Raw genomic sequence first — 26,195 nt, forward strand, 5'->3', positions numbered from 1 at the left:
CCAGCTGTAAAAGGATCATACCATCATCTTTTTTAACCAAGAGCTAAATCCTCAACCCAAGGAAGGGATCAGACCTCAGCATCTCCCTCTGTCTCTCCCATCTGCTCTCATGGTGACTGCAAAACTCGTAACAGAAGGGCACCCACAATGTTTGCAGGCCAAGGCATGCTACCCTCTAGCTAAAGACTGGTACAAATTCTGATGCTGGTGTCAACCCCAGCACAGCAAACACTGGAAAATCCCCAGGATTATATGCCCTCACCTGAGAGCGGATCAGGGAAGGATCAAGATTTGGTCCAGGTGCAAGGGCAGGGAGGGCAGCGCTCAGGCTGTGCCATGTCTGCCGGTGACAGCACATGCGTGCATCCTGCCCTAGTTCCACCACGGCTCTGAACTCCCTTCAAAAGAGAGTTTACCACATGATCCAGCTGCAAAGCCAGACACGGCTCACTTAGTATTGCCCATGGGACTTGTCTGGCTTTACTGCCTTTGTCAGATCCTGCCTGGGTCAGGATGAAAGCTTATCCAACCCAAAACACAGCAAACTGAATCAGTGGGGGAGATAAACCCTGAAATCAGCCAGAAGGGGAGTGAAATGCATTTTTCCTGCTCGAATTCTACTTGGGGGTTGTTCTGTTTTCCCTCCACCGCTTCCCACACTGCCCAGAGACTCCCAGCATTGAAGTACAGCCCAGTTACTTTTTTAGTTCCAGGACGTGCACAGTGGACCTAATCCTGCAGCTCTAACCAAAGCTCTGCCTCCCTTTTATGCAAGCTTAGCCTGCTCCAGGTTGCCAGGAGCAGAGGATAAGAGCACTCCTATGAGCCCTGGATCTTTTTCTTTAGAGAAGATTCACTGATTCAGCTGGTTGGAGTAGGCATTCAGATTCCTTGGGCTTCCCTCTGCTCCTTCCAAAGTAAACAGGCTTCCTCCTGTGAGCCTGGCACACAGCAGAAAAGAAGGGACAAACCCAAACCTGGGTGACCTTAAAATCAGCAAGAGCTTTGCCCTTGACTGCAGCAGGTGGGATCCCGCTCAGACCCCAACAGCCCTGCAGGGATTGTCACCCACTTGCACCCGGCCAGGACAAACACTCATGCAGCTCGCACGTGACAGTTATTTTTCAGTGAAATCTAGGATAGAAGAAAGTCATTGACAAGTTGCGGAGAGGCAGTGACAGATGAGGAAGCTAATTACACACGACCTGACTAATTAATGCTGACTTTCAGATTAAAAAATCCTCACTAGCGTTCCATTTCAATTACTCAGTTGTTCCTCCTTACAGTAAAAAGGAAGCCTTGTACATCAGCAAGCTAGAAAGAAAAAAGGAAAGAAAGCACAAGGCTAGAAGGGGAGGGAAAGACAATTTCTGTAATATGGGAGATTCCTATCGACAAAATAATTAAACTTCACATTCGTTTCTCCCATGGGCAAAGCTTTCAGAGCAGAGCTAGCAGTTTTGTGGTCCTATTTGTATTCCTGAAAACTCGGAGTTTCTACCCAAGGCAGCTTTAGGCCCCTTTGTTAGCTATATAAAGTTCCTCTAAGAGAGAGATAAATAGGCTTTGTGCTTGCAAAATCACCCTAAGAGCATCCAGCTCCTGCCAAAAGCCACCTCTCAGTAACGATGCACAGTCGATAGCCGGGATGGACAGTGTCTCCCAGGCCCTGTTATGCTGAAGAACGCTGTACGCAGCTCCGGCCACGTAAAACATCTGGAGGGCATCATTAATGTGTGCCCACTCCAAAACAGGGCTCCACAGTGACACTGAGACTCAGGACCAGCGTTTTGCTCTGCACTTGAATCACTGAGACTAGTCTAGAAGTTATCATTTTAAACAACAACCCAGAAGGGCTTTCTCGGGTCCCTGCTCGCCCTTTATCAACACAGCTGTAACGGAGTGGATGGAGTAAGCTGTGTGTTGCCATTCGCCAGTGCAGACAGCCTTTCATAAGTGGGAAAAATGAAATAGTAAGGAGGAGTTAAATATAATTTCTGGGCTGCTAATTAGAGTTTAACTTTCAGAGGCATTGCACTCTTGGAAAAAAAAAAGCAGTCTCAGGACACCTCAGACTGGGCACCTGACATACTTCCGAAAATCTGCCTTAATTCAGCCATTGACCAGAACCTGTGCCTGAGGACACAACCCAGAACCAGTTTCAGTGGGATACAAGCCCAGAGATGCACATGCTGCTTAAAGGCACTGCTTTAAACTGCTGTCTGGGCTGGCTCCACCATTATTAATTAAGCAAGTCTACTTTTCCAGCTGTACAGCACAATGCAGAAACAAGGCTTTAATCTGTTTTCTGAGCCCTTTGCATTTCCCTTCCCACTTGCTTTAAATCCTTTGTTAAGATGCACAAAACCATTGTCAGACCTCAGGCACTTCGCAGATCAGAATGGCACCAAAATGCTCCAGCAGCACAGTGCTGTTGGAACTACAGCACAATGATGTAAATATGTATTCACTGGGAAAAAAACTTCAACAAAATGATTTTTAAAATATATATTTAAACTCTATTGTCTGCAATTCCACTTGCCCACGGGAGGCAAGACAATAGATAGGGCTGTATATAGTCTGATCTCCCAAGCTTTCTGAAATCAAGTACATGCACACACACTCATTCCTAACTGAGGTCTCCTCTGTCACTGCTGACTGTCCTACCCTTCTTTCCCCTTCCAGGCACTTTTACACCCTGGCTAAGATAAGAGCAGCAGGAAATGGGAGGAACCAGTCAGACTCTGTATCTTAAAGGTCTTTTCCAACCTAAATGATTCTACAATCTATCGACCCACTTTCAGAATGGACAAAGGCTGGTTGGAGCCCTCTCAGCCTATAATATCAAGGATCTCCTGCCTGCTATTCCAGGTGTCTGACAAGCACTGATTAGATATAATTGCATGCCAAAAGCCGCGTGGAAAGATTAGCTGCAAAGTCAAGCACTCACCAGTCAGGAAATGCCAAATTCAGGGCTGACACAGCACCCTTAATTTGTCCCCCTTCTGTAAAAGCTTTGCAGTGCAATTTTTCTTCCAAGCCCAGTGTCCAAAGGCAAGGACTCTGGCCTCCACCAGTGCATGCAATGGATGATGCTCCCAAACCCAGCAGCTATTCGCTACCTTGTTCTCTCCTCATTGTTCAGCGTGTGGTCTCACGCCTCATTTCCTGCACGCTGCTCAAGCCTGGCTCAGAGGCAGAATTATTAATTTCCTCATGAGCTTTTCAACACCGCCTGTCACGACAGAGTCTGAGGGCTGAACAAACAGGACTGAACTGAATCTTCTCCCAGCATCTCTGAGAAGGAGGGGGTGGTGCAGTCTGCATCTGACAGATGCGGGAACTCAGGAGATCAGAAGGAAAAAATAGACACTTTTTTGGGTGCTTAGTTTAAGACACACAAGACACCTCATTTTTTTAGGGTGCACAGAACAGCACAGATAGGGGCTGTGTGCAACAAACTGCAAACTCCACTTTGGTCTGCGAGCACAGTTTGAGCTGTAACATCAAGCGTAACCATCGTTGTGCAACGTAACCTCTATGCTGGCAAAGGACACCCAACCTCCACAATAAGAGTGAATTTCACACCATCTGTGCTAACCGGTGATGTGCATCCCAGTACCTGGGACACCTCAAAGTGCTAGAGAGCACAAGGACCATCAGTGACAGGTCTTTTTTAAAAAAAAAATCCCAAAGGACACAATAAATTTCCCCCAAATGCTTGCTTCAAAGTACGGAAACTGGCACTTTTCAAAGAGAAAGGTCACTGAGATTTGTTGGCATCAAACCATGCATGTTTGGTGTCCTGCCATCCCAGGATTGCTGCAGAGGTAAACCTACACAAGACCCTCACTAACATTCATGTCATTGCAAAGAAAATCTGTTTCCTGATAAAATAATTTGCTCCTGGTTATTGTAGCTAATGATTGCAGGTGTTAGAAGACAGCTTCTGGGTTATAATCTCACGAAACATGCCTTGCAGTCTTGTACCATGTTTACCACTTGAGTTACTCGCGTGTGTTAATGATAAGGTCCCGCTGTCACTCAGGCATGTGGCACTTACAGGTTTCTGCTCAGACGCCAAGCAAGCGGCAGCTCTGATATGCTTCAGAAATTACTTACCTAACCACTACAAAAATTACTTAGATTTTGTCTGAGCTCCAGCCACTTGCTGTTGCTAAGTAAAGGGTCGGCTTCTGGATCAGCTATGTGCCTTTGGGTGCTGTGACACAGACTTCAGAAGCACCCTGGGTCCCACCTACCGGGGGCCTGAGATAACAACCTTGTTAAAGGCGTGTGGATTCCCACACTCCAGCATCTACCCCCGAGCACCTGTGTTCATAGCAAAGCCGTAACAGATCATTAAATATAGATGTCTGCCACAAACCAGGGCCTTGTATTATTATCCCAAGAAGCATCACTCACTCCAGGAAGGAATCTCAGACCACAGAGAAGATTCACCAATTCCCAAGCCCCTAGAATAAACCGCCATCCCCAAAGCTTGTGTTCTGCTCTGTTATAGATAAACTCAAGCTTCCCACACCATTGTCATCCTGAAAAGGAAAGCCAAGTCCTGCTGTCAGCCTCTGCCAGTCATTTGTTATTCCATCCCGTGCACAGGCTGCCCAGTTTACATCACCATGGGCACCGATACCAGCTCTGACCCTGCTCCCCACACCTGCTCCATGCAGCAGGAGGCAGTTTGAAGACAAGGGCTGGCTGTGCCCTCTCCTCCACCTGCAGCTGCCCAGCAATAGTTGCTTGTGTGCAGATTGTGCTGGGACTAATCCAAACACCCTCTCCGAAAGGCAAGTCTCCCCATAAGGCTCTCAGCAGCCTGTGAAGCGAGATCTGAGCAGGTATGTGTTTCTTACCTCCCACACTCCTCTCTCCCTGAAACACATGCAGCGAGCTGCTCTCCTCCCATGAAAACCTGGTGCTTCTGGAATTAAATTAATTAGCATCGCTTTTTCATCTTCCCAGGATCAGTGGGAAACCTGGAAGCAGAGGTCTGAAACCCAGAGGCTGGAGAGCCACTAGAGCCACAGCTGACTGCTGCAGAGCAGGACCTGGATGAACAGAAGGGTTTTCAGAACAGAAGGAAAACTTCCTGAGGGGAACGGAAGGATGCGGAGACGAGATGCCTCAGTGCCTGAACAGCACGTCAGCAGATCCCCTGCCAGTACAAGGACTTAAAGCTCACTGCCAGCTGCACCAACCATGCAGAAACTCACATTAAATGTTACCCCAGCTCAATAAGCAGAGTCCTGCAGACTGTTAGCAGAGGAGGGGGTAGGGTCTCAGAATAAGCAAACGGGCTTTAATGACACGTTAATCTCAGGGAAAGTCCAGGATGCTTCCTAATACAGACAAGAGCCACTAAGAACTGGTTCCTGGTTAGTCCCTGTGCAAGAGAGGGAATAAAATGCAAATGCTACCAGGATCTGCAACATAACTGAATAGATGGGAATGTAGGCAGGAGGTATACATGCAGGAATGAATTTGGCCTCATGTGTGCGAAGATTTGGATGCAGAAGGAATGCTCTCCCCCACAACGCATCAGAAATACAGGATAAATACAAGAAACAGCAAGAGGTCTGTAAAGGAAATGTCACCACATTCTTAACTTAATCTGCCTCTGCTACTTACAGTACAGCTCTCTGTTATCAGAATCTAAATAAGGTCAAATGCTTTCCTGTACCACTTACACAGAAACCTATGCTATGAACCCTGCAGTCAGTGTGAGCTAACTTGCACCAAGGAATCGGTTCCACGTAGCAGATTTACAGGAATGAAGCTTCTTTTCTTCAGCTTGAGCAATGCCACAGTGGATGAAACACTTACCTGCTGACTTATCTTGTTTCCAGTTGTTACAGGCTGGTGTTTTATAGCTCCCTATGATGCTGCAGCAGTTCTGCCATGCTCTGTGCACAAGTATTGACATCAGTGATGAAAACAAAAGGAACCATAGAACACCAAAGCCCACAGCTCAGTTGCTACCTGTCTCAAAGAGCCCATATGCAGTGACAGAGCTGAGATGTAAGAGTTCGGACTGTGAGAAAGAGAAGGACTGGCTTTGGAAGCAGAAAAACATGGCTCGAAGCACAGACATTGGATTCTGAGAAACTCAATTTAAAAGCATGTCTATAGATTTGACACTCGGGCGAGCCCAAGGCACTGAAGAACCACAGCTTGCAAAGCCTGGCTCTGGAGTCTGGAAATCGCAACTGTTGGCAGGAAGCACCAGAAGGAGCAGCTTCCTTCATCGTTCAAGAACCAGCCTGAGCTTTCCAGCAAAATCGATTTAGTTTTCAAAACAAGCTGTTGTCTCTGTTGTCCAGACTCATGGCTCTCAGTTTAAATGGAGCCCACTGTTTTATTGAGTCACTTTCATGCTCTTGTGGGCCTGTCCACCTTTCCATTTCAACTCAGCCATAAAAATTGGCTTGGAGATTAAACTTGGCGCATGAGTTGTTAGCTGGAGAGCAAGTGGGAGGGTGTGCGAGGGGGGAGGTGGAGGGGAAGAAGAAGCAGAAGAAAAGCGAAGATGGAGGATTTGGCCAGGCTTGATTTACAAGTGGGAGCCAGGGTTGCTTCGGGTTTTTCTCAGACTCATTTAAAATGCCCCATTGGGCTCTAGTTTAAATCCAAGTTTGCAGCCTCATCTTCTTCAGGAATTCATTTGCCTTGTTAAAAGGAAGAACAAAAAGACAAATTATTTGATTCATAGAATCAAGTGTGCTGCATGTTCAGCAGTACCCCAAGCAAGAGAAAGGATTAGGTGTTGACTTGGGGTTTTTTTCCCAAATTATCTCCACAGACCCTAATACAGCACTCAAAAGCAATTCATTCTCAGCTCCTGGGTGTAAAACAAAACCAAGAAACAAGTCAACAGATAGCACATCCCCTTAGGAGCAAAGAGCACTTTGCATTTGTGCATCATATCAGCTTCTATCAGAGACTGCATAAACCTGTTACGAACGCTTATCAGATCCAATTCCCTTATTCCTCTCGGGAAATAGGTCAGATTACACAGAAGCTTACAAGTGAATTAAGCAAGGTTCCACAGCCTAACTCCAACTCTGCTGGAATTCAGCCATGACTTCTGCTAACTTTAACAGAAGCTAAGTACAGACCAGGAAAGTTACAACTAGTATTAAGCGGACCCTGGTTTTAATTGCCATTTGGGGAGCAGCAACAGTACCTACAATCCCCATTAACAGTGACACAAACTGGATGCCCAAAAACTAAGGCATCCAAAACCCAGACTCATCTTTGCCTTCCAGATCTACTCAGAAATCACAAGATTTGTGGCAGAACAACAGGACACAACTCTTCCCAATCCTCTGCCTTGATTACCAGATGTCCCAGCTCCTCCCATGCTCAATATCATAAAGAACACCTAGCAGAGACCTGTGATGCTAACACACACATTTCCTTCTCTGCTACTGGTTTTCAAACACGCAGATCCTTTAAGAACATAAGAATGCAGGGGGAAAACAGGGCTCCTATGATACATTTCTGTAGACAGACTCTGAAAGAAACAATGTACTGAGCCAAATGGTCCTGGAAATCAAAGTGCCAGTTTGATGCGGGGCGTTATTATTTATTAAATATATATCACCACATGTGGATGATGTGGTTGGACTAGATGACCTTTTAAGGTCCCTTCCAACCCAAACTATTCTATGATTCTAACATCAGATAGCCAAGCAAGCTCAGAGTAAAACTAGAGATCTCCTAGAACCTACTCTGTGTTCAAGTCAAAGAAATTTCTGCTATGCAAAAGCAAGATGGGAAGAAAATCTATGGCAGCACCAGACAGGATGCCCTGGAGCCCATACAAGCTCGTCCATGTAGTCACCTTAGCAGGTAGATCCTGAGCTCACACTCCCACTAACAAATCCAAAGTGACTTCACTGACATGCTGCATTTACACAGAGTGAGAGCGCAGCTGCAGAACCAGGCCCCAGAAGCAATAGCATCCGCACCCTGAAGTCCAGACAGAAAACAAATGATTCTTACCTCTGACTTTCCCCCATAAAGAAGCAGAGAGTCAAGACCAGCAGCAGTTTAAGAATCAGACAACTGCCGGTATGCCTTTCGCCCCCTGCAAACACATTGGCCTCTCCCCCTTCTCCACTACTTATGTGACATGAACTGCCTTATATTCAGGAGAAGTCATTCTCTATTAACAGAGCTTGGCAAAGATCAGGAATTAACTGTGCCAGCTTTCAAGCCTGCTGCCTTAAGGCAGATGGCAGGGAAAGTATCCCAGCCTTGTTCCCCAAACCTCTTCTCCCAGCAAGCAGAGAACTAAAAAACAGGAAAAAAGGGTCAGGCATTTGTGGAGCCCTAATTCCAGTGCAGGAGACAGCCCATTGCTGTGGTGCCCTGCTCTGCAATGGGCACACTTGCCTCCCCACAGAGGAGCAGAGCCTGATGCACCACCAGGATCCACGGGCTGAAAGCAAGGGCACGGGTTTCACCGGAACATGAAAGAGGAGATGCTCTGCCCCTTCAAGTCAGTGATGTTGCTATCATAAAAAAATCAGCACTGCTTATGACAAGTACTGAACTGTGCCTTTATGGGAAAGCAAATCCCTCTGGAGCGGCTGCAAGGACAGGATTCCCACAGCATAAAACATGAGCTGCAGTTGCAGAGCATCCCCTGCTTCCCATCAGGAGACAGCTGATCCCATCCCCACCGCAATGGGTGTCCCAGGAGCAGTTCCAGTGCTGGGGGGTTCAGTCGTTGCACTCAATCACCCGCAGGAACAAACACAAGTGGCTTCCTGAGCTGTGAAGGGCTGAGTGCCCAGTTCTGCTGAAATCCATGTGACATGCAAGTGCCTTGTTCTTGCAAAAGGAAGGCATCAACCGCAGCTCTAAGCAGCCAAAATTAAACCTTTGAAACTTGTTTTGCCAATTTTTTTTGTGTCTGTATTTTCTCCCATAAATGGTGCAGCACTCCAGTTATTAATATCTTCTGGTTTTCAATACTGTAAAAGCATTACTCAGTAGCGGCGTTCAGACCTCAGAAAACTTCTCTCACATGCCACAGAGGACAGTTAATGACAGTATGACAGGCAAACGGGTCACAGATAATATTCTACTAGGTGTTAGTTCAGACAGTTTTTGGAGCTCACGCCTGAAGCATCAATGGGATAACTTACAGACTCCCAGTTAAACCCATGCTGAAACATATTCTGGACTGGGGTCAACGGAGAGTCTCTTGCTGACTTCACCTTGAGCTGGATTAAGCACTTAACTCTTACCTTGTCTCCTCCGTGTCCCTGAATTATTCATTAAGGGCCAGACACTGCAATCCATACTCACACTGCGCTTAATTTGTCCTTTAAATTGACTTGCATTAGTCTGAGTCACAGGCATCACAGCACCTTACTCTTTAAACAGTCTCACTGAATGCAGCAGAGCTATTCATGAAATAAGGACTGTCCTGCAAGAGGAAAGGAGGCAGGATCCAGCCCTTGGAAAAGACACCAGTAAGGCTACAGCTCAGAGAAAATTCACCCTGGTAAAGCTGCATCAAGATGAATGAACTCAAGTAAATCTGTGTGAAATCAATCATTTAAAGAGACAGCCTGTTCTGTGGTATCACAGGGGAGACATAAGGGAGTGCTAGAAACTAATATTTCATTGTTCAACTCCATCACGACATCTGGAAACACATTCTCCTGCCCCTGGCCACACATTCACAGAGCTGAACGGCAGCTTGCGCACACACCTCGTGAGGGCTGTTTTATCTATAGAGAAAGAAACAGGAAAGTGTGTGGAAAAGAAGGCGACAAAGAGCATGTTCCACTCCTCTTGCCTGGCACAAAAGGAACAACAACAACAATTTTAAAATAAAAATTAAAAAAGAAAAAAAAAAATCAGTGGGACTGCTTGTCACCATGGCGGTAACAACACACTTACTAGCAAGTCCTTCCTATGCCAACCTTGCAATTCCAGTAACCAGGTCTCCCAGTCCACTTCACTGGCTCTGATCCTGAAATCCCCTGAGGCGACTTCAACAACAGATAAACTTGCATCGCAGGAGAGGCAATTACAAAGTACCTGTCACCACTGGGCCCAAATCTACAGTCAGATACTTTTAAACAAATAGATTAAAAAAATAAACCAATCGGGTGAGTGATAGGATAAATCTCGTACACTACATTAAGAAATACAACAGGGTTTGATTTTTAGAATGAATTAATCTCTTCAGTTCTCATGTCAGTGCTTGATAAGATTAGAGGATTAAACCAAATGTATGCTAAATGCTTCGTGCTGAAGAGAGTCTTGCCAGGATTTACTGCATGTTGGTATGTAGAGATCATGGCAGCATCACCCAGAGACCCTGGGACTCAGTAGGACCTGTTTGAACTTCAGAAATAAAAATCACAGCTTATCCAGATTTTCCTTATGCTGTCAGTATATGAACTCTTATCCCTCTCCAGTTTCAGTCAAGCTTCCTTATTAAGTACTTGTACCCAACAGGCAAGTCTTGGTATAAGCAGCACTTATCTCAGAGCACTGGCATCACAAGAGGATTTCAGATGTGCTGTGTTTTTTTGGATGCAAAATGTTAACACCATATTTATACCCTCTCCAGGGTCATGCTGAAATGCACACATCCTATCACTCCCAAGCTATATAGTTACATACACATACACCACAGCTGCCCCCTGAAATTCCTGCACGATACAGCTTGTTAAAAACACTTGTCCTTGACAGTTCAGAAATGACAGATACAAAAGTGGTCAAAGTTCTCCTGTAACTTACACACTGTTTCTATTGGCCTGACAAAGGCATTTGTGATGTTTAATTGATTAATGTTGAAAAAGTACAAGATCTTGAGAGGTGTGGCCAAGGACATACTCGGTACTGAGAGAATTTTTAGCACCTAGCAAAGGCATTCTCCCCAAATACCTGAAAACTAACTGAGATTTCGCCAGTGTGAAATGCCTCATTTCTGTGCCCCCAAATTACAGAGAGCCAGTCAGATATTGTCACCTTGAGTCCCTGTAAGTGCCTTTCACCACACAGCATGCACAACCAGGGGTTTTGTCACTATAGCTAAGAACACCAGAATATAGCCAGCAAGATAAATCTAGAGAGTATCAGTGATTTCAGGTGGAGTTTTTTTGGCCCTCTACACATTGCAGGAACTGAATCACAATCTTCACCACAGTGGGTGATTGGGAAGATGCTGATGCTACTTCTCACATATTATACTGTCACATATTGCTCTGGGCCATTTGTCTCTTAGCTTTTCCCCATTTATGTCTTGGTGAAACAGTCACAAATGCTGACAGCAGTTTCCCCTTGAATAATTTTTCTATTAGACGCACATTCTCCCTCTGTAGTGGAGTATTTTCCTCACGGGAATACAGCAGGTATTCACAGGGGCAGCAGGAAGAAAGGAGAAATGGATCTTTTATCATATTAAGCATTTCCATTCCATCTTTGTTGTCTTTTTCACTAGCTCAGGTCTGTTTTATCCAGGCTTAGGGAATCAAACGACAAGGCTCCAAAGGGGTAAGGAGCCTGGCCTGATGAATCTAACCTCTGAAGATGCATCCAGTGTGATACAAGAAGTGTAGCTACTGAAACATCTCCCTTCAATACAGTTATTGTGTTGCTAGGTTTCCATCTAGACACACAGCCTAAAAGAGCAATCAAGGGAAGCTGATGCTGTGGATAATATCTTTATCAACACCTCACACGGTTTTTGGGGAGGAAGAGGGGAAAAATATTGTCCCTGAGCAAAGTTTTACTGGTGAGAATAGAAAGCTAGTTTCAAAAGCTTACCCACATTTTCATGTGAAAACTGTTTTAAAAAAATTGAGCTTTTAGGGTAGCAGATTTTATGTGTATCAGCACACAGCTCTGTGAGCAAAAAGTCTGTGTGTTTATTCTGTCATTTGAATTGTAAAAGTACTTCTCTTCCAAGACACAAGTCTTCATCCCACTTAACTTGAGCCATGCCTTGCAGCCGCAGAACAGGGTACACATCAGCCTTGTTTTAAAGGAACTTATTTACTTGCATACTACATTAAACCCTAACAGTCTCAGCACAGCTGTCAAAATACTATCCTCATAATTGCATAAGCTCTGGTTGCTAACCAGGACTCTGCTGTGCCTATGCACAAAAGTGCAAGCGACACAGGATGCGGCAGCAAGGCAAATGCAAGGTCCTACACATGCCTGACGAACTTACCACTTTCACCTTATTCCATCTGTCCCAGAGATTTTCAGTTACACTCAGCTCCCAGCAGCTCCCACCCTTCTCAAGGGCTTTCAAATACCTGGGCAGTGGCAACCTGCCCCACTCTTTTGGTTTGGTTGTCACATCCCCAAACAGGAAAGAACGTTAAAGAATTCATTTTCTCCGGGACACAGGCTGTTTTGCTGGCACATCTCTGGAGACCACCTAGAACATTAAGGGCCCAGGACTGGGCTGCAATTAGGACTGTTGCTAAGCAATGTAATACCCCTACTAAGTTACCTGGGTTTCTTAGGCAGGAAAAGTCATTTTCTACACAAGCCAGTATAAAACAGGACAGTTACCTTGCATAGGCCAGGTACATGATTCTCTTTACATCTTCTAGACAAGCATCTGATACCAGCTGTTGTCAGAGATGAGGATCCTGCCTGGCTGGACCTGCTAACATCCCTGAGCATGGAGAAGGCCTCCACTAGCTCTCCTCCTCCCCAGGGAGGAAGGCCAGCCCTCCGCGAAGCCGGGGACACAAAGCTGCTCAGTTCTGGCACCCAACTTTTCCCTCAGGAGAGCAGCCCTGCTGCAGGCACAGCTCAATCAGCTTATTATAGCGGCAGCCTCCCCGGGAAACGCTCTCCACCGTGCATATTCATGAACTCTCCAGAGCTTCCAGGGAGAGTTGGCTAAACACATAACTGAGGGATGGATTCTGTTGGATTCGCAGCAAAAAACAAAAGGGGGAGAGCTGGGAGAGTGGAAGAGCTGGAGGGCTTAAAAAAACCAAAGTAAACTGAGAAGCGGGGAGAAGGGGGGCGATTTCGAGCTGTGCTCTGCTCTACCCGCTGCCTGGCACAGCAGCACCCGGCAGCCCGACCTACCCCCCCACGCGGGGCACCTTCCAGGCAGAGCCGAGCGCCCGGGGGCCGCTACCCCGGGACATGGCTGTGCCCCGCAGCCCCACACCCGCTCCCGGAGCGCAGCACTCACCTCCGCTCGACCGGGTGGCAGCAGCCGTGAGCTCGCAGCGATGCCGGGGCAGAGCCGGGTACCGCGGTGCTGATACCCGCCCTGCAGCGCCGCGTCCCCCCGCCCAGCACCGGCCGGTCCCCCTCCCCGCAGCCCGCTGCCAGCCCGCCGAGCCGCCGCCTCCGCCTTTTAATGCCGCTCCCCCGTGCTCCGCGGCCGACTACTAGCTCGGCCCGCCGGCCCCCGGGGGCGGGGTGGGAATGGGTGAACGAGCGAGCGGCCGCCGGTCCCCGCTGCTGCGCCGGTGCGGAGCTCCGCGCCCGGGCGCGGCCGCTGCCCGCTGCCGCCGGGCTGCGGGCGGCGCTGCGGCCGCGCTATAAACCCTGCCCCGTGCGCGGCCCCCGCCCGCGCCGGCCCCCGGTGCGGCGGCGCTGGGAAGGCGGCCCGGCCCCGGGGAAGGGGGCGCTGCTTCTACCGGGCGTACGGGAGCGGCAACGGGGCGTTTGGGAACGGTCCGCGGTGCCTGTCCTTCCCCTGTACCGGAGAGGGCAGGTAACGGGAGCTCAGGGTGCACTTGGACCCCGACGGGATTGCCCTGTGGAACGAGCTCCGGAGTAGGGGCGGGTGGGAATCCGGCCCTCCCGGGGCAGGGGCCACCACCACCCCGGGACCAGGCGGATCTTGGAGCAGAAACTGCCAGAAACTTTTGCAGCAACCGGGCAGTGCTGCAGGTCCACCCCGGCTTAAGAGCCAGGGCTCTGGGAGGGACTCATCCGGTTTCCTTGCTGGTTCTCACACCGCTGGATAAATGCTCCTTATAGAAGATACCTATATGCATTCAGTGGTAGAGCTATGCACCGACAATCCCTGAATTAAGCATGAGTCATTAAATGGGAGGTGGCAAGGCTATTTACTAGGGCGGTAGAGAAAATATTTTTTATTTTCACGCTTGGTTCTTATGCAGCTAGGCATTCTGCACAGCTGGTCACCTAACCTGACCACGGACCCTTGCCTTGGCTTTCGGGAGTCAAAGGAGTCCTGTTTATGATAAAGATATCCCTGAGTACAGGGGCTTTGCTTAGTGTTGATGGGGTCTCTAATGACTGCTGGTTACAGCAGTCTTGCATTTATTTATTGTGTGCTCTTCTATGACTCACTCTGCTTTTGGAGCCAGGGAGAAAACATTTCCCCCATCCTTGGCCTGTTTACTGGGGTGACCTGTTACTACAATATGGACTCCTGCATGAGCGGGATTATGTCAGTAAATTGCTGAACAACTACCTGATGAGAATGGCTGTTAATCAGGCTGCATTTTAGAGGTGCCCTAAGCATGTTTTTCTCAATATTCTTGTTTATTTGCGTGTTGGTGCTGCCTAGGAAAAATATCCCCCACCCCAGTTTTTAGATAGATTTGTCAAGTCAATAACAAGTAGAGAGCTGCACAGTACAACAGGCCCATCAGCCGAGTCTCTCTCCAAGCAGGCGGCTGTGTCAGAGGCATTGCATTCTGTCTGATGCATCACTCAAAGTGAACAGGAAGCTGGGCAGACAAAGCCAGACCATCACCTTCCTTGAGGGGCTCCAAGGAATGCAAATTTAATGAGGCTGCTGAAGTAAAATTGCATTCCACCAGCTTTGTGCATTTCTGCCAGTGATGGAGGTTTCTGCAGAGAAGGTGATGGTGAGGGGTCAGCAATTTTGTTGAAAACTGCAAGTGTACAGTAAAGCGAAAAATGGCTTTTTCTAACTTTGCCAGTGATGTAAGGGGAGCCCACACTGATGTGAAGGACAGCGCTCAATCCATCACACAGCAGAGCCCAGTGAACTGCAGGGAGTGATCAGTCAGTGCTGCGTACGAGCACTCAGACAATATCGCGGTTCTCGGCAGCGTTTGCAACAGCTCAAAGACAGGAACACACGTGTGAGTCCCTAGCTCCCCTCTGCATACATGCATGCCGTGCACTGAGTCCTGCGATGCACACACGGGCAAACAGACACAAAATGATACTGACGCACCTGCTCACGGATGAACCGTGAAGTACATGCAGAAGTACATCAACTTGACAGCTTTAGATTTTAAAACTTGTGCATGGTTTTCTGACAGCATTAACACACATGGCACCTTCCTTTGCCACACACGTGCCCCAGAGCTACACTAGCCCTTAGCTGAACTAGAAGTTTCTCTTGCTGTGTTAGCACCTACAGTATATCCATGAAGAATGTGCCCTGTCAATACAGAGACACTCAGACTGCCACATTTGTCTGTTAAATGAATGCACAGGGGTCTGCACAGCGCTCAAAAAGCCTCGTAATGGAATGGTCACCTGGATGAGAAAGGGTGACTGGGGGGTTGATGGTCCTGCTCTGTGGCAACTTCTGTGATTTCAGTCTCTTTTCATTCTGCATTGGAAGGAAATAAAACATTTCAAATGTTTGGGGGTGGATGGGGCAGGATGGTGCACAGTGGAAATCTTCATACCTGGCTTGACATTTCTTTCCGTGCCCCTCTGTGCTCAGAGAGCATCAGCCTCTGACTGCTGTCATTTCCTTCCCTCAGGCCCCACAGAAGTGTTCAACAACACAGCATGTGTGTTGCCAAAATGAATAAGTAGTTCATTACTAGTTTAAACCAGCAACACAGAACATGTTCTACTTAGGTGCAGGTTAGAACTCTACATGAGCAGCAATATCCATGCACATACACACAAACTGCATCAAGCTGTACCTACATCACTTGCATGTACCTGTACAGAAAGGTTTCAGCGTTTTACTGCAGACTAGTGTTATTTGTGGCTTTTATTAACCCCACACGTACACAGACATACAGCACACAGCCTGATGTGCTGCACACTGCCGTTGTCCTCATTAACCACACAGGTACACAAACACACGCGTGACACCAAGAGACATTAGCACAGTACTGCAGTCTTCGATAGTGAGCTGCCTATTCACACATGCCTGGCCACACGCACAGAGGCACAGTCACAAACCGGCGGCAAAAGGATTGCTGCTGCACCTGAAGCCATTCTGGGCTAAAAGATGCCTTTTGGAGTTGGGAAGCTGAAGGAAAACATCTTCCCCTTTATTCATGCTCTCTAACCTTCTCACAGTCTCAGCACAGCTGCCTCCCATGCCAAAATCAGGTACCATCCGCCATTCCGCTTGCTTATATTTATGGCCCCTCTTTGAAATTCTGACTGCTCATCTATGCAGAATAAAACTACCCAAGCAATCTTTCCTGTTCAGGTGCTCATTACTAAAGCCTTAAATAATTCCAGGCAGGCTCTCTTAAGACTTGTAAATTTTAGCTGGGGGACATTCAGCTTCCACAAGGTCTATTACTGCCTGATTGCCTGCAAGGCTTTCAAGTTTGTACCAGACAGCAAGCCGTACAGCGGAGAGCGCTGGGTAAGCACTGAGCACTGAACTTCTATTAAGCACCATCGCTGGCTTGGGAGCCGGGCTCGGGAAGGTGAAATACATACACGTGAGCGTGTATGCATGAGTGCAGGCAGAGTCTGCCAGTGTGTCCCTGGAGAACACAGGAGGCTGCTGGAGTTTGTGTAAATGAATGTGTGTGCTTGGCTGTTAGAAGCATCTGGATGGAAGGGTGACACTGCATGAGTGAGTACAAGATTGTGGGTGCATGAAAAAGGAGTAAACCTGATCTCAGCCACACAAATGTCACTGCAGAGTAACTGCTTCGGAGTCGCTGGGCTTTATGGTGACACAGCTGAGAACAGAATCAGGCTCTGCGAGTTCAGACCCTTCCTATTTGAGCAGCTTTCTCCAACGTTTGCTGTTAGCCAGGGCTCAAAGCAAGGCTGCTGGAATACACCAGTAAGCCTAATCATGTGGAGAGAAAATAATGGAGAAACCCAGAAGAAAGGGCAATCCCTAAAGGATACTGAGCTGCAGATAAAGCATATTTTCATGAGAATGAGGAGTGCGGACAAAATGCTTTGTTTAGAAACATCCCTCTCAGCCTGTTTGAAGTTGTGCTTTTTGTTTCCTACTGTCTTCCTGTCAGAGAACTCAGAGCTTTCCTCCTTGTCTTTCCTAACCCAGACATCCTGCTTGACAGCACATCAAGGAAAGGGGTATTTCCTATCTGTCCACAAAACTAACAAAGCCACATCGCAAGCTATTTCTATGTCCTGTGTATTTATAAACCTCAGCCCCGACCTGATCAAGTGAAACAGCTTTCAGCTACCACTGACTCAGGCCTGAATTCAAACCACCAGCTTATTATTTCTTATTCAGGCACCACTAGTACTTAAAAATTATGTTAAACATTTCCCAGATGCAGAAACAATCCCGTCCCCAAAGACCATGGAGGTGAAGGCATGCAGCCAGCCAGCCCCTTCCTTTATTGGATTACATTTCTCATATATTTCACGAGAGCCAGATGGCACCATTTGAACAGCAGTGAGGCTGGAAGCCGTTTGCCACCTCCGTGGAAGGGATGCGTGACCCTGCGAGCGCAGCGGCTCGGCGCTGGAGCCCGATATGGTGCGGGCAGAGGGCAGCTGTGGGCAGATGCTGCCTTCGGGCAGCTGCCTCTGCCCTGGCACAGGGGCACGGGGCAGCACGGGAGGGGTAGGAGGCTTTTTTGCATTCAACCAACAGCATAAATTTGCATGTGGAAGCCTAAATCGCCACTGCTGACAGGTACAATCCTACACTTTTGAGGGCAGGAAGAGTTTCTGCAGTCCTGAAGCTCTCTGGGAAAGGGAGCTGTATCTGCGGATTGCATGAGAAAAAGAAACAGATGTAAAGAGAGAGTGTATCCTAAACCCCTGCTGCGTGTGGGGCCTTTTCCTTGCAATTAAGTGAAGCTAATGGTTTTATGGAAGTTGTTTGTTCAAAAGGCCTCAGTGTGCTGTTTAATGGAGTTTCACCAGCGTTCCCCAAAGGCTTCCAGAAAGCATTAGTATCCCACAGCTCACATCCTACCCAAACAAGCCTGCTCACCCTGATGGCTCTGCCTGCTCTGGGTGGAGTGTAGGAGCATCAGAGCTGCCATGCCTCCTGTGCTCGCCTTTCCACCGGAGTCATGAAGCCCCAGGGTGTCATGAATATTCATCACATAAACATTAGCAATAAGTATGGTGCAATTTGGACAAAAATATATTTCAGGCAAAAGAACTGGGAGAGAACAACTGAGAGAATCTTTACTCCTGAGCTCCAGTAACTATTGAATAGCATTTTTCTGAGCTGTAACTGGTGGTTTTAAAATGCAAATCAGTCTTGGGTTTTTGAGAGACATTGTAAAAAAAAAAAAAAAAGGACCCATGCAGCAAAGCTTTGTAGCTTTATTGTATTGTAATGAATGTGGGATTTACAGAGCTGCTTGGTGTCAGTGAATGCACAGTGGATGCAGGCCAGGGACCCGAGGAGCCCTGAGGCTTGTCCCCAGCTACCTTTGCCACTGCCTCACTATGCGACCTTGAACATGACATCCTTTCCTCTATTTTAGTGTTCTCATCAGAAGACACAGAGGAGGGGAGAGAGATGAGGCCGTTTCTGTGCCTCCTGGTGAGGTTATACATTATAGGCCACTCTGAGGTGGACGTCAGCAGAACAATGCAGTGGCTGTCTCCCTGCAGGGACCGATGAACTGGGATGGTTGCCCTGTTCTTAATGGTCTTCCTCTAGGAGATGCTGCTCAACCTTTCCTATTCCTATTCCTGTTCCTATTCCTATTCCTATTCCTATTCCTATTCCTATTCCTATTCCATAGGTCATCTTTGGCCTTGTGTCTCCCTTGTGTTTTTTCGTAGAGCTGATCCTCTCCTTGAGCCTCAGAGTCTGTAGAAACTTTTCTGCAATTGTTCAACTCTTCTTTTTCATGTCCACCTGTAGAGCATCTAATACTATTTTACCTGCTGTCTAGTTAAAGAGCTGTCCCTAAATAGGTTCTACCACACAGATCATAGTAGGAGTTAGTTGAACTTAGAAGGTGGGACATAATAAATGAACTTTTGCTATAGATAGATTTTCTTCAAATTATTAATGATATAAACATAAATAATAGCAATCTATAAAGGGTGGATGGTCTGAGGCCATTGCAGTCCAGAGGACCCCTCTATTCCTCTATTCCTGGACCCCCAGGATCCACTCTGGGATCCTGAATAAGTCACTCTGGTTCTCTCTGCCTTGGCTTTGCTCCAGCCTTCTGCTGCATCTGCCCAGCCTGCTGGCGCGAAGGGTTTGGGGTGCTGTTTATTTGTCCTTTTCGGCTGCATCCACCTCACTCAGACCACAGTGTTAGTGAACTCGGAAGGGTAAATTGGTGGTTTCTAAACTTGCCCATTCAAAGCTGCGCTCTCCACCTGCACATTCCTCCTCCCACTGCATCCAGCCACGCTCTCTCCCATGTGCAGCACTGGAGGAAGGCTGCTGAATCTGGCATTTACAGCTAAGTTCACTCCACAAGGTCACATCAGAGGCCAAAAATCACAGTCAGCTGGCACTAGCCTTCACTTATTACTCACCAGGGAGAATATTAACTGGTAAAGCAGAGGCAGAGAGTGCCATATTCCATTACCAGTCCCCTGAGCCCCCTGGACACCATGGAGGAAGAGCTGTTAATTGAGCTCTTCAGCTGCATTTTCCCTGCCAGCAATGCCCCAGTAGCTGCCTGACCTTCATGTAGCAGAGGCCTCGGGTCCCCTCAGCTGCTCTGTGTCATAGACAGAAATCACTCGGAGCCTCCTGTGTCCTGATGCATTTCAGACATTTTCTCTCTGATGAAGGAAACATCCCAAAGGAGGAATACACCGCAAGGAGAAGCAGTCACACAGGGGAAAAGTCAGGGCATTCCAGTAATAAAAAGCCAAGATGTTCAAATCCAGATGCCAAAAGGTAAGTTTTCAAATCCATATTTAAACCCCTAAGCATCAGACCTGAAGCTCCCATTACCTGTAACAGAATTTGTGAGTGCTCGAAGCTTTTCACAGCTGGCCATTTGTTTCCAAATACATAAACAGGAATAAAGAGCTTCTCAAAAAATACTCTACTGTACTAGCAGAAAATTTCAGCTCTTCACTGGAAACACGAATCTTTAAGAGGCACTGTCTGGAACCAAAATATGTTAGTTTAAGCTGAAATATTTGGGGTTTCAGATACTCTTTTTCAAAGTAATAAAAATAAAATACGCTCAAGCAAAGCATCCTTTCTAACTCGTTCCCCACCAGCTATGCAGTGGGGACAATCAGAAGGTTTTGCACATTGGCAGTGGCAGTATAAAAGTGCTTCTGAGAATCAGGTGGGAGAAATGTCTGCTCCAGGAAGCCAGAACAGAGTAAGAGTCAGAAAAAAAAAAGAGGAGGAGGACAAGAAATCAAACGAACCCATTCACACACTGAAACAAGGTGCGTATCTACTGCCGCTTTGGGAACACCAGCAAGTGTTACCAATCCCTTCAACTACCGGAGAACCAGGAAAGCTTGCAGAAGTGATTATGAGTCAGAAAATTACCAGAAAGCAAAAAATTCCTACAAAACAGAAAATTCCTAGGGAGGTTCTAGGGCAGAAATTCCTAGCAAACAACAGGATTCCTCAAAATCAAACCTTCCTCTCCTGGTGTAAATCGCTGTGAACAGTACGTGGGAAATGTTGCGGTGTACGTGTAACAAATGCAGGGCACATTCTGGCTAATGATTTATGCAAGAGAAGATGTCATTCCAATTCCACACATTTATCATATATGAGGTATTTTTCCTGTTAATGTTACCACTATGGAAAAAAAAATTACCATGGGGAGAAAACACAGACCAAACTCATAGCTGCTATAAATCAATCTCATTCCATTTTGACCTCAGAAAGGCTGGGCAGTTCCTAGCAGTGGAGCACATCCCCTGTCATTCAAATACCCAGTAGTAGGGAGTTCTATATGGTATCTACTTGGCAAATAAATCTTTTGTCCTTCCTATAAAATAGCACACACAGAGTTATCTCAGTAACAGCTACTTACATATTGGGAAGCTAAGCAGCTAAGTGTCCCTTTCATGTCTAGGTCCTTCCACCTTTTCCAGCCAAGAAAAGCATCCTGCCTTAGATGATGAAACAGAACAAAAGCTTGTGCTGTTTTCATACCCCGAGCAAACAGGAAGCACAATCTAAACCCTCCACCTATTCTCAGTGAAGCTTTGTATTTGGCTTTGTGCAGACATTTCCATTTGAGCAACAGCCTGCTTGAACTGCTGATGGGGGAGAAAGGCTGTTCCACCCCATGGGTGAGGAAGCCAACGACTGGTCTCGTTCTGAGAGAGCAAGAAAAGGGTCCACGTGTGTGTCTGAGCACCGCAGCCCAACAGACAGGAGATGTGGGTTAATTTTGCCAAAGAGGGTGGCTTCAGGTTCCGACAGGCCAGTTCTGCCTGTTGTGGTGGCTCCAGATCATTCACTTTGTACCAGTGTCACCGGGTTTGTGTCACTGCAGCAGGGACAGATCCAGCTGTGCTGCCTCCAGTGTGGAAGTGGCCTCCAGAGGAGGCTGTAGCTGAGAACTAGAACCATTGCTGTGAAAGAGCCCCTGGTCTTTCAAAAAGAAGAGTGTCCTTTGGGAGGTGGGGCTGGAGAAATAGCTTTTGCAGTTGCTTTTCGTGGTATGCCCCTGTTTACCAACACAGAGTTATTAGTATAAAGGTGAAGTGAGAAGTATAAACAGGCAGGCAGACAGACAAAACATAGCCATAGGAAAAATCTAAACTGTACATAAACCCAGATTGGCAGATTGATAAAATATTCTTAGTCAAGAAACAGACAGCATGAAAGACAGGAAGACGAAGAGAGAGATTTAGAACTGAATAGTTCTGTGATTTATTTGCATTAAGCTCTAGCAGTGTGTGTGGCTTGGATTTTACTTGTTTATTTTGCTTCCCAGACTTGCCTCAGGTGCTGGCAGAGAATTGTTTTGTTGAAGTTGCAGTTCATGGGATGTTTTGGAAATTCATTGTCCCTGAGGAAAGATGAGGAGAGTTTCATAAAATTCTGGAAAAGTTCTGCAAATTCCGAGACTCAAAAGAGAAACGGTTACACATGAAGTAGTCTGGATCTCCTCCCTACAGCGAAAGCCCAGCTTTGTCTCCTCAGAGCCAGAAGACCAGAAACTATCAGCAGCCTTCTTACTGTGCTTTGCATGAGGACATTCTGCAAATTATGGAAATTTTGTCCATCCAGCCATCCTGCAACAGATGGCAAAGCAATGAGAATGGCCAGAGCTGGTGGGTGGCGTGGACATGTTTACTTTCATAAGATCCAGAGATTAAAGTTCCACCAGTGCCCATCAGCAGTTACATTCATTCATTTATGATTATTTCCCATTTTTCCCTGCAGTTACCTTTTAGAATTGGAGTTATTTAGATCTCTATAACCATCCAATGTAGCTCACATGATCCTGCCCCAAACCAAGACATCTGGGATCCCTCCCGGGCTCCCCCTTGTAATCCAAGCTCAGGTATGAATCGATGGGATGCTGAGCCCCTTTCAGCCCCCAGAGACAGGACTGTGGTCTTGTAGACTCTCTTGTGCTGTGGTCAGGCTGTCCAAAAGGGCAGGAAGGGAAGTGAAAAAGCAAGGAAATATCAGGGTACAGGAAGGAGAATACACAAAAGAGAAAAGAGTGAAGGAAAGAGGTAAGGGGATTAAAAAATTGTACAACAGAAGAGGGAAACTACAGCATGGGGCTGGTACCTATAATTGCTGCTACAGAATTTTCGCGTCATGGATAGCAAAGTTGCAGAGGAGGAACTTTCTTATGTCTAGCATTAAACTCAAGGAAAAATTTTAATAGAAAGAAAAAGAAGAAAGTGAAAATAGGAATAGGAGACAGAAAGTCACTGAAATTCTGCAGTTAAAACCCCAGCAAGCCCAAGTACATGAATGCTGGAGAAAGGGCAAGGGAGAGGTAGCTAATGGAGGAGCTTGTTTGAACACCATTAAAAAAATCAGTTGTTTCCAGACATAATGTGCTCCATGCTGCCTGCGAAGTCTCGGCTTGGAGCACCATCCATTTCCTGGGCGCTCAAGCACCAGGGAGCCGCACTCTCTCAGGTGTTTGCTTTTGATGAATGCTGCTGTGACAAGTGCATTAAACCCAGCAAAAGAGAGCTTTATTAGGCTCTGAAAACCAGGGTCCATCACTGCTCAGACTACTTATAAAACAGTCTGGCTTGAGAGTGATACCAGCTTTCCCCAGGGCGCGCAGGGAGATATTGCTTATGCCGTGTACACTGTGTGCATCTATTCCAGGCCCTACAACAGAGAGCAAACTGGGTAGCTGCCACATCCCCCTCCTACAATTATTAGTGTTTCCTCTCAAGGAGACTTGGTTTTAGTGACAGGTTATCATGAAAGCCCCAAGTGGGCTTCAGATGTCACATACCACTACGAGTCATCCAGTTTGCAGGATATCCCTGTGCCTGGAACACGATGGAGTGTACTTACATTTTTGACTTATGGGATTCAGATCATCACAAGAAGGGTCTATGTGTAAGCCGGGTCGCAGGACAGGGATGTAGTTTGATCTGCTCTGTGCTTTGCTACACTCATTATCCAGCTCCTTTTTCCAGGGAACAGCTCTCCCTCCCTGTGACTCCAGAACTCAGCCAAAGGCTGACAGACCGAGTGTCACTGTCTCCTGCTGTGGTTGTGATTTATGACGATTGTTCGTTGGTGTTTGAGCCAAGGATGGTGCCAGCCCAGTTGTGACCTTCTCCGCCCCTGAGCCTGGATCCCCAAATGTTCCCAATCTCCAACCAGCTTTTGCAGAGAATCTCACTCTCTGCTCCTGTAATGAGTTGCACAGCACGATATGGAATTAGCAGAATCTAAGTTATTAATTGTCTACAACAATTAACCAGGATGCCTGGGCCTTCAGGCACCTTGGTTATGTGTGGGAGCCAATTACAGTCTCATACATATTCATGCCACTTCATCCACAAAATGTGAGAGCTGCTTCCCCAGGTCTCTCCCCATCTCCTTTAGTCCAACTCGCAGCCAGCCCACCCTGAGCCACGAAGGAGAAGTAGTTTCCTTTCCTTTCACGTTTCACTGAAATCAAATATTAGCTGTGGCCTTAATTGATTTAAGGGAAATGCAGAATGAGCACATTCAACAGGCAGGAACAGAAATGGCCTGGCCAAACCTTGCTCATGCCTTACAAGAGGAGATGGAGAGATCTTGCTGGACTTCTGTCCCTGGAGCAACCTGCTCTGTCATCATACATCATTCGGCTTTGACCCCATCTGAGACCACCATTTCCAAACACCACCTCTTATGGTGTAGATCAGTGCAGTCAGTCTGTTGCCAGTGAATCTGATGGATTTAGAGCAGTTTATACCCACTGAGGACTTTGACAGTAAGTGCTGAGTGAGACATTGGGCTGCACCAGGTAAGTCACTTAGTGCCTGCGTGTGTCTGATTCCCACGGCTGTGCTAACACTTCACTGCTTCCCGAGGTTGCTCTGAGGTTACAGCTGTAAATAGCCACATGCTGTGCTCCCTGGAAAATAGCAGCCCTGTGAATACATCACCCAAACGATGCTTGACCCAAGAGGGGCTGGAGCTGGTCCTGGGGCGAGTGCATGGGGCTGCCAGTGACCCCAGCGGGGTCAGAGCCTAACCCAGCAGGGACACATGTGTCTTGAGAAGCCATTGATCCACCAGAATGCTCATTTAATATCCCTCTCATAGCAGCTATCCAGGAGCCAAAATGTTAAATCCATAACTTGCTTTCTAGATTTATTGTTCTGAAGGCCATTCAGACTTTTGTGGGCTTCGGAGTGCAAAACAATGTTAGAAACACACATCATTTTTCTGACACACTAGAGTGACTCCACCTCAGCCATCACTGTCTGCTGTGAAGATAAATCCTTGCTCTGTGTTTAGGAAACCAACTGAAGCTTTTGAAAGAATGTGATTTTAGTATTGCTAATGTTTGCTTTTTGGTTTTGTGCACCCAAACACTTTCTGAAGGTGCTTGGTTGATTTTCCTTTTTCAGTCATTTTTAATGATCCTCTTTGCAGGCTGGTCAGAGGCTGGTCACCATTTTCAAAAGTGATTTGTGATTTGGGTTGCTTTACTTCCGTTACCGGCACTACCTTAGTAAAAATCAATAACAAATTAAACCAGAGTAGGCAGTGTGACCAGGGAAAGAGTGGCTGTGGGCTGCGAGAGGGAAAGGGTTCCTATTTTTTTTAATTAGAGATAAACTGGAAAAAAGATAACTTTGCAGCTTCCTCAGAAGCAGCCATGTTAGAAAGGTGCTGGTATACACAGAATGTACTTTAGCATCCTACATCGTATTAGCTTGTGACTAGGACACAGTGTTGGCTGTTGCTGGGAAGTGAAACGCTGTGTCGTACACTGCACAACCTGCTTCTCCCCCATTACTCCTCGTTTATGCCATCTAAGGCCATTAACTTGAAGAAAATTCCTTCTGACTCAACACCAGTAGAAGATCAAAACCAGATTCCTCATTCTGAGAGATGGAAAAAGAGAGTGTAATGCAGACTTCTGCTTGAGCCTCCTACAAACATTTCCAGTTCCTCTGAGTGTGTGAGGAACAAATCTTTCTGCTCTAAATTCACAAACTCATGTGCTCCCCCAGGGCAGTGGGAGAGACACCATAAACAGATTTTAAGTCTCCCCCATGTGCTTTTCAGTGTCTGCTTTGTTCCCCTACTTACTCCCCTGAACAACAACAGCAGAATTATTCGAATTGCCCACAGTAAGTTCTGGACTCTGCCCATCTCAGTGCCTCAAGTTACTGGCTGGTTTTATACAAAGGTTCCTAGCAGGTTGCGATCTATGACTCGTAAATGCAAACATTTTCTCTCTCAACAACTTAATTTAACCTCGCAGCTATCTGCTGCTTTCTTTGTCTGCTTCCTAGTTCATTTTTCACTTTTTACTGCAAGGATTCTGCCTGTTAGGGGAACTTTGCAAAAGGGAAAATAAATAGATCAGTATCTGATGTTATGCTTTCTCTTT

The 26,195-nt window shown here is 46.9% G+C and overlaps 1 protein-coding gene across 2 annotated transcripts in view; it reads right to left on the reverse strand.

Annotated features, from left to right (window-relative positions):
- DISP3 (dispatched RND transporter family member 3) overlaps window positions 1–13,295 on the reverse strand; it is a 34,485-nt gene extending 21,190 nt beyond the window's left edge. For both annotated transcript variants that reach the window (XM_065650078.1, XM_065650077.1), the window contains exon 1: window positions 13,217–13,295. The gene's annotated coding sequence lies outside the window, so the exon portion shown is untranslated. The remainder of the gene's footprint in view (window positions 1–13,216) is intronic.
- Between the last annotated feature and the right edge of the window lie 12,900 nt (window positions 13,296–26,195).

This window comes from Caloenas nicobarica, chromosome 22 (assembly GCF_036013445.1).
Source record: "Caloenas nicobarica isolate bCalNic1 chromosome 22, bCalNic1.hap1, whole genome shotgun sequence".
Classification (NCBI taxonomy): Eukaryota; Metazoa; Chordata; class Aves; order Columbiformes; family Columbidae; genus Caloenas; species Caloenas nicobarica.